The following is a 17830-nucleotide window of genomic DNA, read 5'->3' as shown; positions in this document are numbered from 1 at the left end:
CAAGTGTCGGTGTCATTATCCTGTACCCCAAGTGTCAGCGTCATTATCCTGTACCCCAAGTGTCAGTGTCATTATCCTGTACCCCAAGTCTCAGTGATATTTTCCTGTACCCCAAGTGTCAGCATCATTATCCTGCACCCCAAGTGTCAGTGTCATTATCCTGTACCCCAAGTGTCAGTGTCATTATCCTGTACCCCAAGTGTCAGTGTCGTTATCCTGTACCCCAAGTGTCAGCGTCATTATCCTGTACCCCAAGTGTCAGCGTCATTATCCTGTACCCCAAGTGTCACTGTCATTATCCTGTACCCCAAGTATCAGTGATATTTTCCTGTACCCCAAGTGTCAGCGTCAATATCCTGTACCCCAAGTCTCAGTGTCATTATCCTGTACCCCAAGTGTCAGTGTCATTATCCTGTACCCCAAGTGTCAGTGTCATTATCCTGCACCCCAAGTGTCATTATCCTGTACCCCAAGTGTCAGTGTCATTATCCTGTACCCCAAGTGTCAGTGTCATTATACTGTACCCCAAGTATCAGCGTCATTATCCTGTATCCCAAGTATCAGTGATATTTTCCTGTACCCCAAGTGTCAGCGTCAATATCCTGTACCCCAAGTGTCAGTGTCATTATACTGTACCCCAAGTATCAGCGTCATTATCCTGTATCCCAAGTATCAGTGATATTTTCCTGTACGCCAAGTGTCAGTGTCATTATCCTGTACCCCAAGTGTCAGTGTCATTATCCTATACCCCAAGTCTCAGTGTCATTATCCTGTACCCCAAGTGTCAGTGTCATTATCCTGTATCCCAAGTATCAGTGATATTTTCCTGTACCCCAAGTGTCAGTGTCATTATCCTGTACCCCAAGTGTCAGTGTCATTATCCTATACCCCAAGTCTCAGTGTCATTATCCTGTATCCCCAGTGTCAGTGTCATTATCCTGTACCCCAAGTATCAGTGTCAAATAAAATAATTCTTGGCACTCAAGAGAAATTTGTAGAAAAAGTTCAAAAAGTAGATTTTTATTTTAGTGCATCCAGCTCAACATATAAACGTTTTCGGTCTCGACAACTGAGACCTTCATCAGATATGGTTGTCAAATGCTGGAGAATACCGGTAGTGTGTGTGCTGCAGCCCCGGGAGCGCCTCCTTGCACAGCAGCGCAGCGTCTTCCCCACCCCTGGCAGCGGCACCATACAGCGCTCCTCACCCTGCGAGTACCTCGCATTATCACAAGCGCCATATACTGCCGTCCAGTGTTACAGACGCTTTGCATTCCCGCTCCTTGGCTACACACGCTGTGTGTGACCCACACACACTACCGGTATTCTCCAGCATTTGACAACCATATCTGATGAAGGTCTCAGTTGTCGAGACCGAAAACGTTTATATGTTGAGCTGGATGCACTAAAATAAAAATCTACTTTTTGAACTTTTTCTACAAATTTCTCTTGAGTGCCAAGAATTATTGTATTTGCTACTTACGGGTTGGATCCCCTACTTGAGCACCTCCCAAGAATCCCTGAGTGCCGTGGTCACTACTTTCCAAGTATCAGTGTCATTATCCTGTACCCCAAGTGTCAGTGTCATTATCCTGTACCCCAAGTGTCAGTGTCATTATCCTGTACCCCAAGTATCAGTGTCATTATCCTGTACCCCAAGTGTCAGTGCCATTATCCTGTACCCCAAGTGTCAGTGTCATTATCCTGTACCCCAAGTGTCAGTGCCATTATCCTGTACCCCAAGGTTGGAGGTTGGGGGGGATATTGTCTATTGTTATGTCTATCTCCGTCATTATGGCTCCTTGCAGGGTCAGACGCATCCACTGTGGGATGTATTCAGAGACTGGTGACATCGTCTCATCAATCACACAACACAGTGGCTACAATACGTCACATTCACTGAGTAGGGACTGTTATTACATTGACTGGAAAGGGTTAACATTGTAAAATTGGGTGACACCATAACATTTTGGAGTAATTTTGCATCAGATCTCATTTCTTCCAGCAGATCCCTCCATTACACCTCCATCTACACTGCAGCGGCCTGAGGAGCTGAGGAAAATAATCAAGTGTAATCGTGTCTCACTGAAGACTAATGGTCCCAGAGTGTCATCACTCGGCTGCGTGGGAGGAGAGGAGCATCACAAATCTAATGCGGCTCCCTCTACCAAGGATGAAATAGGGAGTTACGCTTCTTAAGGAGACCAGCTGTGTATCAGCAGAGCTTCATGGGTAAAAATATGCAAATGCTGTTCTCTCCTAGTGAGCGTGTGCACCACCACTCTTTAAACAATGAATGGAGACCCCGTCATCAGAGGTGGTCATCAGGTCATCAGTAATCATACGTCTGTGATGTAACAGTAACAGTTAAAAGCAAAGCACATATAAACATACACAAAGAGGTGCAGTCTTACCACCTAATACATTCCATTTAAAGGGTTATTCACATCTTCATAGTGATGCATATTATCAGATAGTTCCTGTAAAAACGAGCACTTTTGCAATTTAATGTTTTTTTAAATTTTCAGCCATTTTTGAGATATTCACATTTTTCTTTTATTTACAGTTTGTTACCTAAGAAACCGACCACCACTGCTGTCTAATTTGCAAGCACTTTGTTGATGCTGGTAGGGATTAAGAGGTAATGGCGTTCTCCAGAGATGCTGGCCAGCTTCAAAACAGTGCTAATGAGCTCAATAGAAAATATATTGTAAGCGCTGTGATTGTTTTGTTGTTTAACAGAGGTGGTCGGTCTCTGAGACAATGAACTGTAAACAAAAGAAAAACGTTAATGTCTCAAGAACGGCTGAAAATGATTAAAATCAGTAAATTACAAAATTACTTGTATTTACAAGCTCTATCCAACAATACCCTGTTTGTGAAGATGGCAAAAAACACTTTAAATCACTGGAGAAGCCATATTTCTTTTTCAAGGTGACTCTTTAGACTGTACCCAGGACAGATAATAGGAAGAGGCGGCCAGAAAGCAGAGCGAGGACAGAACAGCTGGTTCTTATAAGCCTTTATGTGGAAAGAATTGGCAGTTCTAAGAAATGGTGGAAAGAACAGAGGACTGGGAAGGTCTGAGCAGCCGGACAACCTGAGGGGCAGTAAAGTCACTGCTGAAAAAACAAATTAAAGAAAAGTGTAGAGTGACTCACCCCAATGTCACCCTGTCCTTACAGAGGACCTGGCTCTTCTGTCATTACAGCAGACACTAAGCAATACAACGTGAACGTATGTGAGCCTGAATGTCTCAATGCTTGAGTTTCATCGGAAAAGGGATGGGTTCAGGTCAAGGCAAGCACTGTTTGTCCCTTATACAGGGTGATGGGAATAGTGACTGACTTCTCAACATTTTTTACAAAATTAGATCATTTAAGGGGTTATTCCTCCAACATGTATGACCTATCCACAAGTGGGGGTGCGGGTGTAGTGTCCCACATGAGAAGGGAGCGGTAGTGCGCATGTGCGACCTCTGTTCTATTCACTGTCTATGGAAGCGGTGGTGACACATGGGCACTACGACAATGCGGGACTCCCAGTTTTGGAATCAATAGTGTTGAAGCACCACAGATCGTACATTTACAACCAATCCCAAGCCACTCCCCCAACTCCTGGGCTTTATGCAAACCCCAAGAGTCACCAAAAATTAGGAGTCCCCAAAAATCCAGGACAGTTTCATCTTCTTCACTAACCAGCAACTTGCCGTTCCCATTTCTTGTAGATCGTCTATTTGTTTCCTAAAATACTGATGTAAACCTGCAGTTGCATCCCCCTCCTCTCCCTCAACCTGTTTTCTACTAACAATTTTACACCACATAGATTTTTTTGAGGGGGGGACTGTGGAGGCTTCTAAATATTTAACCTGGTGTCACATCTGTGTATCATGGACCGTGTACAGGTCTCATGACGTAAACTAAACAGCATCACATATGCCCATGAGGCTGCTGAGTCTGTGATGGTCCATACTCGTCCACAGATGTGTAAAACTGGCTCAATTGTTCAAAAACCTACTCAGTCGCCACCACAAAAATCCATTTAGTGTGAAATCATTAATAAAAACAAAGGAAGAGGGGGATGTAGCTGCAGATTTAACATTTGTATTTTAGTGAAATAATAGGATATTTTAACTGATCAAAGCCATTAATTGTTGAGAAAAACATTTAGATACATGTCTTTTTTTTTTAAACTATCAATAAGCTGAAGCTGTAAAGACCATGGGGGTAAACTTAAATGTTAGGTATGGTGGTAAAATAGTATAAAAAGTAAAAAAAAAATGAATATTTTATTAAAAATAATAAAAAAAAAATCCTACAATTCATGACTATCAGTTCAATTAAAAAATTCGAATAATCCGGTTTACTATTTCATAATAAAACGTTGTCTTTTTTTGTAAATTACTGGTAGATTTTTGCAGAAAAAAAAAATGACAGAGAACAGATTTATTTTTCACACTTAGGTTAAGATGACCCTGAGAAAACTACATATTACTAACAATATAAACTTTCAGGCAAGGCGAGTGTCCCAACCTGAAGAACACGTTACCTGACAATGGGCCTTAAGGAATGAATGTTATGGCCACTTGTGCTACGTAACCAACATACTTCACCTCGTCATCATCCGGAACGCAGGATTTACACACAAGAAAAACAAACATATGCAACACAAAAATAGCAGCGCGCCCGAAAAAATCAGTTTTTGTTTTTTTCTAAGCTGAGACCTAGCCCTAAGTGATTTGGGAAAATGATAACGTGCACTGATAGCGGTGCCCAGTACAAGATAGTAAGGACATGTTCACACAGAGGGAGGGATTTGTTGGTTTTTTTTAGGAAATTTTTTGAACAGATCCTCTTTAAAATCCTGCTCTTTGAAAACTCTTCAAATTTATTTAAATGCAGTTTATTTGAGAAGCTTTTTGAGCTTTATATTTTTTTTCAGTCTTTGAGAAGGATTTGAAGAGTTTTTGTCTGTTTTCAGCTCCACAAACTCCTCACATACCCTCAGAGGTTTTCAAAAAAATATCTAGCAGAAAAAAAGTGCACATCATGGCTCCTGATGGAAAGTGCTCCAAACTAGGCACTCTCTTATCCAAAGACTACAAAAAAAGACTTCAGGAAAAAATCTTTAAAATAGCTTGAAAAACTCGTCATTTAAAAAGAAAAAAACAACTCAGCAAACACAACGCCTTAGCGTGTATTCACAATCTTTTTGCTGAGTTTTTGGAGCAGAAACCGAAGGGAAGATCCAAGTTTTTGAGGAGGATTTTGAAGTTTCCCCTCCAAAAACACCCCAGCACTACAAAAAAAACTCCACATGAAAATACCCTAAGGCTATGTGCACATGGAGACTTTTTGATGAGTTTTCAGCATGGAAACTCCACCTTTTTGAGGAGTTTTGAGATTTTGTTGAGGATTTGGGTCTTATTGTGGGAAAAAAAGGAAACTCTCACTTGCACCACCCATGAGGAAGCTAATTTGCATGTTTTACCCATAAAGCATTGCTATTCTTACCTGGTTTCCATAAGGAGTTACAGCTTCTCCCTAAAGTAATTTCATTTCAGAAAATAATTAAATAACCATCAACCTGCTCGGTTCTTTCAATATGTACGTACCTTGGAGCTCACTTCAAAGTCAGATAAGATTTGATCTGTTAAACAAGTGACGTTATTGGTTCCGGCTGTCCCCACAGAAGTTCTGGCTCGGTTCTTTCTTATTGACTTTTCTTGCTGGATTGTTACACAGATCTGTCTACAACAGGCAGAATTCCTGACCAAGTCTCAACCTGCCCTGAGCCACGGAAAGGACACAGCGAGGAGTTCAGAAAATTCTCACCGGGGAACGCCCATGTTATCTGTCATCAGGAATTCACGCGACCAAGTCTCTCCCTGTCTCTCCAGATGTAGTCGTCAATTATAGGTGATAAAGAAATCAATTAAATAAATCCGATCATTTTTAGACCTGGCGTCATGACCTCTGTCTCTCCTCGTTAATGACGATAATTAGCGGTGTGACACATCGGGGTGATATGTAGAATGTCTCTATCCATATACCTCAGAAACTCTACTAGCTTCCTATGAACATGACTTCATTGTTCACTTGAGGCATTTATCCCTTTTCTCCACCTCAATCTACAATAATGCTGCCATCTCATGCCATATGGCTCTATTATATTTAATCCGCAACTACGATACCAAAAGGGTGAAGGCCATGGCTTAAAACATCTGCTGCTCACTAGTGGTGCTGCCAGTTTTGGTGGCCCAGTCCTGCCCTTCTTTACACACACTAGTAGGCTTTATGGTTGTTCTGGGTAGAAAAATACTGAAATCTATGGGAAGATGCAAAGAAAAAAAAACACAACAGCAATGCTCCATAGATATGCACCAAAATTAGGGGTACAGAACACACCAAAAAGTCACCATATTGAATTTTTGCTAACAATCCCAAATTTGCCAAGACTAACCCGATTTAATTCAGTATTCCGGCTCCCTCGGGGGCTGTCCTGGATTAAAAAGGGGTGGGTTTTTATTTAAAGCTGCCAAAAAGAGGGCAGTCCTGCTTGGATTGGGGGCGTTCTCCAGCAAAAGGCACAACTTAAAATTCCCTACCATCCCAACACTAACACTGGTAAGTAGCATTTTCTGTCCAAAAAAGGTATGAAACCAGCCTAAAAGGTAACTGTGACCACACCAAAAGTGGCCAGTTTTTTCTCTTATTTTATTCACATTGCCCCCTGAATATTCAATGTTGCTGTTATTTTTATAATACGACATCCAGTTCCAGAGATATGGACATTTTTATTTAATGCTGATTTTTATTCTCTTCACCGAGGGGGCATGGCTTAAAGGAAATACGTAAAGACACGCCCAAGAGGATCATGTGAGCCACACCCACTAGAGACCATACAAATCAGTGTGAAACAAAAAGACCCATATATATGGAACAATATGGCAGATTTTATTTTATTTATTTTTTTAAGGGAATACTCAGAGGAACAGCCGGAATAAAATAAGAACAAATACTGGACACCTTTGACGTAGTGAAGAGTCCTCTTCAGAATCTTCCATCATTTTATTTTTTTCTTCCACGTATAAATCCTTTTTTACAGGTCTATCTAATAAAATAAAAGTAAAGGGAACTGACTACTATTTCTAATCAGCACACAAGTATGCCTATAATAGATTAGATAGGTTCCCTCTCTGAAGATTCATTTCTCCTTCCTCACCCGACTTCTGAATAATCACCGCAGCAGCTTCATGACCACTTGTGACAATTCCTCTAAATGCACGTGTGTTAATGATATTCGCAGCTCACTTTACAAACTGTACTTTACAACTTTAGCTATACTGGCCCTTTAAGAGGTAGGGCATATGCCAACCTTTTGATCTGTGTAACTAAGTGAGAGAGATCTGATTACAATTTGATAACGTATATGAAAATACACGGCACTCTGTAAGAATATGGGTATAGGTGCTGAAGTAGGGTCTTCAGCCCGTTTAGGAAAATATGTAGAAAAACTTGGCACTCAATCATTTCTTGAAGAAGGATAAGGTTGTTTATTTCACATCCAGACAAACAGATCAGTTGCTACTGAGCTGCTTGTCTGGATGTAAAATAAACAACCTTATCCTTCTTCAAGAAATTATTGAGTGCCAAGTTTTTCTACATATTTTACAATTTGATAACAAAATGATCACACATTTTATTCTCAGTAAATGCGATGCAGATAAAAATCTCATGGGTATGGCCAGCTCTAGTGTGATATACACATATCTCATTCTTTGGCACTTAAAGGGTTATTCCCATCATCATATAGCTGTATACTGTCAGCTAGTACTGGTAAAAACAAGCATTTTTGCAATTTACTGCTTATTGAAATTTTCAGCCGTTCTTGAGATATTATCACTTTTCTTTTGTTTACAACTCGTTGCCTAGGAGACCGACCAACGATGCTGTCTAGATTGTAAGCAGTGCACTGAAGATGGCCAAGGTTAGACAGTAACAGCATGCTTTAGCGATTCTGGACAGCTTCAAAACAGTGTGCAATACAGACCAAACGTTTTGACACACCTTCTCATTTAAAGATTTTTCTATATTTTCATGACTATGAAAATTGTACATTCACACTGAAGGCATCAAAACTATGAATTAACACATGTGTAATTATATACTTAACAAAAAAGTGTGAAACAACTGAAATTATGTCTTATATTCTAGGTTCTTCAAAGTAGCCACCTTTGCTTTGATGACTGCTTTGCACACTCTTGGCATTCTCTTGATGAGCTTCAAGAGGTAGTCACCGGGAATGGTCTTCCAACAATCTTGAAGGAGTTCCCAGAGATGCTTAGCACTTGTTGGCCCTTTTGCCTTCACTCTGCGGTCCAGCTCACCCCAAACCATCTCGATTGGGTTCAGGTCGAGTGACTGTGGAGGCCAGGTCATCTGGCGTAGCACCACATCACTCTCCTTCTTGGTCAAATAGCCCTTACACAGCCTGGAGGTGTGTTTGGGGTCATTGTCCTGTTGAAAAATAAATGATGGTCCAACTAAACGCAAACCGGATGGAATAGCATGCCGCTGCAAGATGCTGTGGTGGCCATGCTGGTTCAGTATGCCTTCAAATTTGAATAAATCCCCAACATTGTCACCAGCAAAGCACCCTCACACCATCACACCTCCTCCTCCATGCTTCACGGTGGTAACCAGGCATGTAGAGTCCATCCGTTCACCTTTTCTGCATCGCACAAAGGCACGGTGGTTGGAACCGAAGATCTCAAATTTGGACTCATCAGACCAAAGCACAGATTTCCACTGGTCTAATGTCCATTCCTTGTGTTCTTTAGCCCAAACAAGTCTCTTCTGTTTGCTGCCTGTCCTTATCAGTGGTTTCCTAGCAGCTATTTTACCATGAAGGCCTGCTGCACAAAGTCTCCTCTTAACAGTTGTTGTAGAGATGTCTGCTGCTAGAATTCTGTGTGGCATTGACCTGGTCTCTAATCTGAGCTGCTGTTAACCTGCTATTTCTGAGGCTGGTGACTCCGATAAACTTATCCTCAGAAGCAGAGGTGACTCTTGGTGTTCCTTTCCTGGGGCGGTCCTCATGTGAGCCAGTTTCTTTGTAGCGCTTGATGGTTTTTGCCACTGCACTTGGGGACACTTTCAAAGTTTTCCCAATTTTTCGGACTGACTGACCTTCATTTCTTAACCCCTTAGTGACAGAGCCAATTTGGTACTTAATGACCGAGCCAATTTTTACAATTCTGACCACTGTCACTTTATGAGGTTATAACTCTGGAACGCTTTAACAGATCCTGCTGATTCTGAGACTGTTTTTTTCGTGACATGTTGTACTTCATGCTAGTGGTAACATTTCTTCGATATTACTTGCGATTATTTATGAAAAAAATGGAAATATGGTGAAAATTTTTAAAATGTTGCAATTTTCAAATTTTGTATTTTTATGCCCTTAAATCAGAGAGATATGTCACACAAAATAGTTAATAAATAACATTTCCGACATGTCTACTTTACATCAGCACAATTTTGGAAACAAAATTTTTTTTTGTTAGGGAGTTATAAGGGTTAAAATTTGCCCAGAAATTTCTCATTTTTACAACACCATTTTTTTTTAGGGACCACATCACATTTGAAGTCATTTTGAGGGGTCTATATGATAGAAAATAACCAAGTGTGACACCATTCTAAAAACTGCACCCCTCAAGGTACTTAAAACCACATTCAAGAAGTTTATTAACCCTTTACGTGCTTCACAGCAACTCAAACAATGTGGAAGGAAAAATGAACATTTAACTTTTTTTGCAAACACTTTAATTCAGAACCATATTTTTTTATTTTCACAAGTGTAAAAACAGAAATTTAACCATACATTTTGTTGTGCAATTTCTCCTGAATACGCTGATACCCCATATGTAGGGGTAAACCACTGTTTGGGCGCACCGCAGAGCTTGGAAGAGAAGGAGCGCCGTTTGACTTTTTCAATGCAGAATTGGCTGGAATTGAGATCGGATGCCATGTCACGTTTGGAGAGCCCCTGATGTGCCTAAACAGTGGAAACGCTCCACAAGTGACACCATTTTGGAAACTAGACCCCTTAAGGAACTTAACTAGATGTGTGGTGATCACTTTGAGCCCCCAAGTGCTTCACAGAAGTTTATAACGTAGAGCCGTGAAAATAAAAAATCGCATTTGTTTACACAAAAATGATATTTTCGCCCACAAATTCTTATTTTCACAAGGGTAACAGGAGAAATTAGACCACAAAAGTTGTTGTGCAATTTCTCCTGAGTACGTCGATACCCCATATGTGGGGGTAAACCACTGTTTGGGCGCACCGCAGAGCTTGGAAGAGAAGGAGTGCCGTTTTACTTTTTCAATGTAGAATTGGCTGGAATTGAGATCGGACGCCATGTCGCGTTTGGAGAGCCCCTGATGTGCCTAAACAGTGGAAACCCTCCACAAGTGACACCATTTTGGAAACTAGACCCCATAAGGAACTTAACTAGATGTGTGGTGAGCACTTTGATCCCCCAGGTGCTTCACGGAAGTTTATAACGTAGAGCCGTGAAAATAAAAAATCACATTTTTTCTACAAAAATGATCTTTTTGCCCCAAAATTTTTATTTTCCCAAGGGTAACAGGAGAAATTAGACAACAAAAGTTGTTGTGCAATTTCTCCTGAGTACGTTGATACCCCATATGTGGGGGTAAACCACCGTTTGGGCTCACTGCAGAGCTTGGAAGAGAAGGAGCGCCGTTTTACTTTTTCAATGTAGAATTAGCTGGAATTGAGATCGGATGCCATGTCGCGTTTGGAGAGCCACTGATGTGCCTAAACAGTGGAGACCCCCCACAAATGACACCATTTTGGAAACTAGACCCCTTAAGGAACTTATCTAGATGTGTGGTGAGCACTTTAAACCCCCAGGTGCTTCCCGGAAGTTTATAACGTAGAGCCGTGAAAATAAAAAAGTCGCATTTTTTCTACAAAAATGATCTTTTTGCCGTGAAAATAAAAAAATCCTTTTTTTTCACTCAAAAATGATTTTTTAGCCTGCAATTTTTTATTTTATCAAGGGTAACAGGAGACATTGGACCACAAAATTTGTTGACCAGTTTGTCCTGAGTACGCTGATACCCCATATGTGGGGGGAGGGCACTGTTTGGGCACCCATCAGGGCTCGGAAGGGAAGGAGCGCCGCTTGGAATGCAGACTTTGATGGGGTGGTCTGCAGGTGTCATGTTGCATTTGCAGAGATCCTGATGTACCTAAACAGTAGAAACCCCCCACAAGTGACTCCATTTTGGAAAATAGACCCCCCAAAGAGCTTATCTAGATGTGTGGTGAGCACTAGGAACCCCCAACTGCTTCACAGAAGTTTATAATGTAGAGCCATGAAAATAAAAAAAATCATTTTTTCCACAAAAATGATCTTTTCACCCCCAAATTTTTACTTTCACAAGGGTAACAGGAAAAATTGGACCCCAAAATTTATTGTGCAATTTATGCTGAGTAGGCTGATACCCCATATGTGGGGGATAAACCACTGTTTGGGCGCATGGCAGAGCTTGGAAGGGAAGGAGCGCCGTTTTGGAATGCAGACTTTGATAGAATGGTCTGCAGGCATTATGTTGCGTTTGCAGAGCCCCCGATGTACCTAAACAGTAGAAACCCCCCACAAGTGACCTCATTTTGGAAACTAGACCCCCCAAGGAACTTATCTAGATGTGTTGTGAGAACTTTGAATGCCCAAGTGCTTCACAGAAGTTTATAATGCAGAGTCGTGAAAACAAAAAAAAATATTTTTTTCACAAAAGAGATTTTTTTAGCCCCCCAATTTTTATTTTCACAAGGGTAACAAGAGAAATTGGACCCCAAAAGTTGTTGTGCAATTTGTCCTGAGTACACTGATACCCCATGTGTGGGGGGGACCACTGTTTGGGCGCATGGCTGAGCTCGGAAGGGAAGGAGTGCCGTTTTGGAATGCAGACTTTGATAGAATGGTCTGCAGGCATTATGTTGCGTTTGCAGAGCCCCCGATGTACCTAAACAGTAGAAACCCCCACAAGTGACCTCATTTTGGAAACTAGACCCCCCAAGGAACTTATCTAGATGTGTTGTGAGAACTTTGAATGCCCAAGTGCTTCACAGAAGTTTATAATGCAGAGTCGTGAAAACAAAAAAAAATATTTTTTTCACAAAAAATATTTTTTTAGCCCCCCAATTTTTATTTGCACAAAGGTAACAAGAGAAATTGGACCCCAAAAGTTGTTGTCCAATTTGTCCTGAGTACACTGATACCCCATGTGTGGGGGGGACCACTGTTTGTGCGCATGGCTGAGCTCGGAAGGGAAGGAGTGCCGTTTTGGAATGCAGACTTTGATAGAATGGTCTGCAGGCATTATGTTGCGTTTGCAGAGCCCCCGATGTACCTAAACAGTAGAAACCCCCACAAGTGACCTCATTTTGGAAACTAGACCCCCCAAGGAACTTATCTAGATGTGTTGTGAGAACTTTGAATGCCCAAGTGCTTCACAGAAGTTTATAATGCAGAGTCGTGAAAATAAAAAATATTTTTTTTCCACAAAAAAAGATTTTTTAGCCCCCAAGTTTTTATTTTCACAAGGGTATCAGGAGAAATTGGACCCCAAAAGTTGTTGTCCAATTTATCCCGAGTACACTGATGCCCCATATGTGGGGGTAAACCACTGTTTGGGCGCACGGCAGAGCTCAGAAGGTAGGGAGCACCATATTACTTTTTGAGCACAAAATTGGCTGTGGCGTTTAGAGACCCCCTGATGTACCTAAACAGTGGAAACCCCCCAATTCTAACTCCAACCCTAACCCCAACACACCCCTAACCCTAATCCCAACCCGATCCATAATCCTAATCACAACCCTAACCCCTAAAACACCCCTAACCCTAATCCCAAAGCTAACCATAACCCTAATCAAAACCCTAAACCCAACACACCCTAATCCTAATCTCAACCCTATCCTCAAAACCTAGCCCTAATCCCAATACACCCCTATCCTTAATCCCAACCCTAGCCTTAACCCTAATCCCAAACCTAACCCTAATCCCAAATGTAACCCTAATGCCAACCCTAATCCAAATCCTAATCCCAACTCTAACCCTAACTTTAGCCCCAACCCTAGCCCTAGCCCTAACTTTAGCCCCAAACCCTAACTTTAGCCCTAAACCTAGCCCCAACCCTAACCCTAACTTTAGCCCCAACCCTAGCCCTAACCCTAGCTCTAACCCTAATCCTAGCTCTAACCCTAACCCAAGCCCTAACCCTAACCCTAAGGCTATGTGCACATGTTGCGGATTTTGCTGCGGATCCGCAGCGTTTCCGCAGCTGTGGGTCCGCAGCAGTTTCCCATGAGTTTACAGTACAATGTAAACCTATGGGAAACATAAAACGCTGTGCCCATGCTGCGGAAAAAAACACACGGAAACGCAGCGGTTTACATTCCGCAGCATGTCAATTCTTTCTGCTGATTCCGCAGCGGTTTTACACCTGCTCCATAATAGAAAACCGCAGGTGTAAAACCGCAGTGGAATCCGCACAAAAACCGCGGTACATCCGCGATAAATCCGCAGGAAAAATGCAGCGTTTTGGTCCTGCGGATTTATCAAATCCGCTGCGGAAAAATCCGCAGAGAACCATTCTATGTGTGCACATATCCTAACCCTAACCCTACCCCTACCCCTAACCCTAACCCTAGCCTTAACCCTAACCCTAACCCTAACCCTACCCCTAACCCTACCCCTAACCCTAACCCTACCCCTAACCCTAACCCTATTTGGAAAATAGAAATTCATACATTTTTTTTATTTTATTATTTTTTTCTTACTAAGGGGGTGATAAAGGGGGGGTTATTTACTATTTTTTTTATTTTGATCACTGTGATAGGATCTCACAGTGACCAAAATAAAAAAAGAGGAAGAATTTTCTTCTGCCGGCCGGCAGATCATGGCGGGCGCACTGCGCATGCGCCCATTTTCTTACCGGAGCAAGAAGCCGGCGGCCAGCAGAAGAAGCAGGAGGACCCAGGGACACCGGTAAGTATAACAGGGTCCCCGAATCCCCCTATTTCTCTGTCCTCTGATGTGCGATCACATCAGAGGACAGAGAATGACATCGCTTTTTTTTTTTTTTTTGCGGTCGCCGGTAAACAGTTAATTACCGGCGATCGCAAAACAGGGGTCGGTAAAACCGACCCCGATCATGTTCTTTGGGGGTCTCGGCTACCCCCGGCAGCCGAGACCCCAAAGAACATCCGGGTGCCGGGCGGCGGGCGTACTGCGCATGCGCCCACCATTATTTCCCCGGAAAAAGATGGCGGCGCCCATCGGGAGCCACGAGGGGCACCGAGGGAGGTAGGTGAGTATTGGGGGGCTATCGGGGGCTATCGGGGACCACATTTCTCTGTCCTCACAGAGAAATTAAATGGCAAATCGCGTTTTTTTTTTTGTTGTTGCGACCGCCGGTAAACGGTTAATTACCAGCGATCGCAACTCGGGGGTCGGTAAAAAACCCCCGAATCATGTTCTCTGGGGTCTCGGCTACCCCCGGCAACCGAGACCCCAGAGAAAATCCAACTCTGGGGGGGCTATTCACTTTTTCCACAGCGCCGTTAATTAACGGCGCTGTGGTTTAAGTACCCTTAGCTGCCGCCGTTAAAAGGCGTATCGGCGGTCGTTAAGGGGTTAAAGTAATGATGGCCACTTGTTTTTCTTTACTTAGAATTTGTATTATGGCAAGAAAAAAGCAGCTAACAGTCTATTCAGTAGGACTATCAGCTGTGTATCCACCAGACTTCTGCACAACACAACTGATGGTCCCAACCCCATTTATAAGGCAAGAAATCCCACTTATTAAACCTGACAGGGCACACCTGTGAAGTGAAAACCATTCCTGGTGACTACCTCTTGAAGCTCATCAAGAGAATGCCAAGAGTGTGCAAAGCAGTCATCAAAGCAAAAGGGGGCTACTTTGAAGAACCTAGAATATAAGACATAATTTCAGTTGTTTCACTTTTTTTTGTTAAGTCTATAATTCCACATGTGTTAATTCATAGTTTTGATGCCTTCAGTGTGAATGTACAATTTTCATAGTCATGAAAATACAGAAAAATCTTTAAATGAGAAGGTGTGTCCAAACTTTTTCTCTGTACTGTATATAAGCTTAAAGGGAATCTGTCACTTCATTTTTCGCATATAAGCTGCGGCCACCGCCATTAGGGGCTTATCTACAGCATTCTGTTTATGCTGTAGATAAGCGCCCCCCCCCGATGTATCCTGAAAGATAAGATAAACAAGTTACATTATACCGACCCAGGGGTGGTCCAGTGTGGTCCGGTCTGATGGGCGTCGCGGTCCGGGGCCTCCCATCTTCATACGATGACATCCTCTTCTTTGCTTCCTGTCGCGGCTCCGGCGCAGGCGTACTTTGTCGGCCCTGTTGAGGGCAGCGTAAAGTACTGCAGTGTGCAGGCGCTGGGCCTCTCTGACCTTTCCCGGCACCTGCGCACTGTAGTACTTTACTCTGCCCTCAACAGTGCAGATCAGTACGCTTGCGCAGGAGCCGCGACAGAAACAAGGAAGAGGAGGACATTGTATGAAGATGGGAGGCGTCGGACCCGGACCGCGATGCCCATCGGACCGGAGCGCCCCTGGGTGAGTATCTAAAGGCCCTGTCTCACTAAGCGATTTACCAACGATCACGACCAGCGATACGACCTGGCCGTGATCGTTGGTAAGTCGCTGTGTGGTCGCTGGGGAGCTGTCACACAGACAGCTCTCTCCAGCGACCAACGATCAGGGGAACGACTTCGGCATCGTTGAAACTGTCTTCAACGATGCCGAAGTCCCCCTGCAGCACCCGGGTAACCAGGGTAAACATCGGGTTACTAAGCGCAGGGCCGCGCTTAGTAACCCGATGTTTACCCTGGTTACCAAAAAAAACAAACAGTACATACTCGCCTTTCGGTGTCCCTTGCCGTCTGCTTCCTGCTCTGACTGAGCCGCCGTACAGTGAGAGCAGAGCGCAGCGGTGACGTCACTGCTGCGCTCTCACTTCTCACTGTACGGCCGGGAGTCAGTGAGAGCAGGAAGCAGACGGCAAGGGACCTGACGGACATCAGAAGGCGAGTATGTATTGTTTTTTTTTTTTTACATTTACGCTGGTAACCAGGGTAAACATCGGGTTACTAAGCGCGGCCCTGCGCTTAGTAACCCGATGTTTACCCTGGTTACCAGTGAAGACATCGCTGGATCGGTGTCACACACACCGATTCAGCGATGTCAGCGGGGCCTCAACGACCAAAAAAAGGTCCAGGCCATTCCGACACGACCAGCGATCTCGCAGCAGGGGCCTGATCGCTGGTACGTGTCACACATAGCGAGATCGCTATGGAGGTCGCTGTTGCGTCACAAAACTTGTGACTCAGCAGCGATCTCGCTAGCGATCTCGCTATGTGAGACGGGGCCTTAACTTGCTTTTCTTATCTTTCAGGTTACATTGGGGGCTTATCTACAGCATTACAGAATGCTATCTAATGTGTATGGGTAGACTTAAGGTACCTTCACACTAAGCGACTTTGCAGCGAGAACGACGACGATCCGTGACGTTGCAGCGTCCTGGATAGCGATCTCGTTGTGTTTGACACGCAGCAGCGATCTGGATCCTGCTGTGTTATCGTTGGTCGGAGCTAGAAGGCCAGAACTTTATTTCGTCGCTTGATCACCCGCTGTCATCGCTGTATCGGCGTGTGTGACACTGATCCAGCGATGTGTTCACTGGTAACCAGGATAAACATCGGGTTACTAAGTGCAGGGCCACGCTTAGTAACCCGATATTTACCCTGGTTACCATTGTAAAAGTAAAAAAAAAAACACTACATACTCACCTTCTGATGTCTGTCACGTCCCCCAGCGTCCACATGGTTACGCGCTGCTGCACAGTGACGTCACCGCTGTGCTCTACTTTACAGTCAGTGCAGGAAGCTCTGAGCAGCAGCGCGTAACCATGTGGACGCGCTGGTTATCCGGGTGCTGCAGGGGGACTTCGGCATCGTTGAAGACAGTTTCAACGATGCCGAAGTCGTTCCCCTGATCGTTGGTCGCTGGAGAGAGCTGTCTGTGTGACAGCTCCCCAGCGACCTAAACAGCGACGCTGCAGCGATCGGCTCGTTGTCTATATCGCTGCAGCGTCGCTGAGTGTGACGGTACCTTTAGGCTATTCCTCTGGAACCGATTCCTATACATATGCATGTGTTTATGACAGGGAGAGGGGAATAAGTGGTTACCAGACACCTCTTGTATCAGCTTATCTTCCTTGTGAGTAAAAAGATTGGGCATATTGATGTTCAACATGCCCAATTCCTCTTTTTTCCTGAATACCTCTAAAATTAGGAAACCCTTTTACACATTAGAAGGTTGACTGGTCCCACAGTAATCACAGGTTCGGCTGAGTCGCACCCAAGCACATGGGGAGCTCGGAAATAACAGTTTTGACCGATTTGGCTCGGGTGTGACCGCTACCTCTGCACCCACTGTAGCTGCGCCCCTGACAGGCATGAATAATGTCAGTGGACTGTAGACATCTGGATAAGCTCTATCCTATTTTCATCACTGGCCCTTCTGGTTTTTATTACTGGGGAATTTGTTAGGGGTTTCTGGAGGGTAAATTAACAAACAGATGTTACCAGCAAATGCAGCGCATCAGTACAAGGAGCCTTTCATCCAGCTACACAAACACGTTGTGTAATCCACAGAATGCCAAAAACTGCATTCACAGCAGAG

The 17830-nt window shown here is 43.6% G+C and overlaps 1 protein-coding gene across 6 annotated transcripts in view; it reads right to left on the bottom strand.

Moving 5' to 3' along the window:
- Positions 1-17830, bottom strand: part of LOC143769773 (death-associated protein kinase 2-like) — a 98454-nt gene that overhangs the window by 63526 nt on the left and 17098 nt on the right. Inside the window, exon 1 of one of the 6 annotated variants that reach the window (XM_077258645.1) lies at positions 5615-5759. The exons of the other annotated variants lie outside the window; for them this stretch is intronic. The gene's annotated coding sequence lies outside the window, so the exon portion shown is untranslated. Of the gene's footprint in view, positions 1-5614; positions 5760-17830 lie in introns of those variants that run through there. 6 annotated transcript variants of the gene reach the window in all.

Source organism: Ranitomeya variabilis, chromosome 1 (genome assembly GCF_051348905.1).
Source record: "Ranitomeya variabilis isolate aRanVar5 chromosome 1, aRanVar5.hap1, whole genome shotgun sequence".
NCBI lineage: Eukaryota > Metazoa > Chordata > Amphibia > Anura > Dendrobatidae > Ranitomeya > Ranitomeya variabilis.
This window is presented reverse-complemented; position numbering and strand designations above follow the sequence as displayed.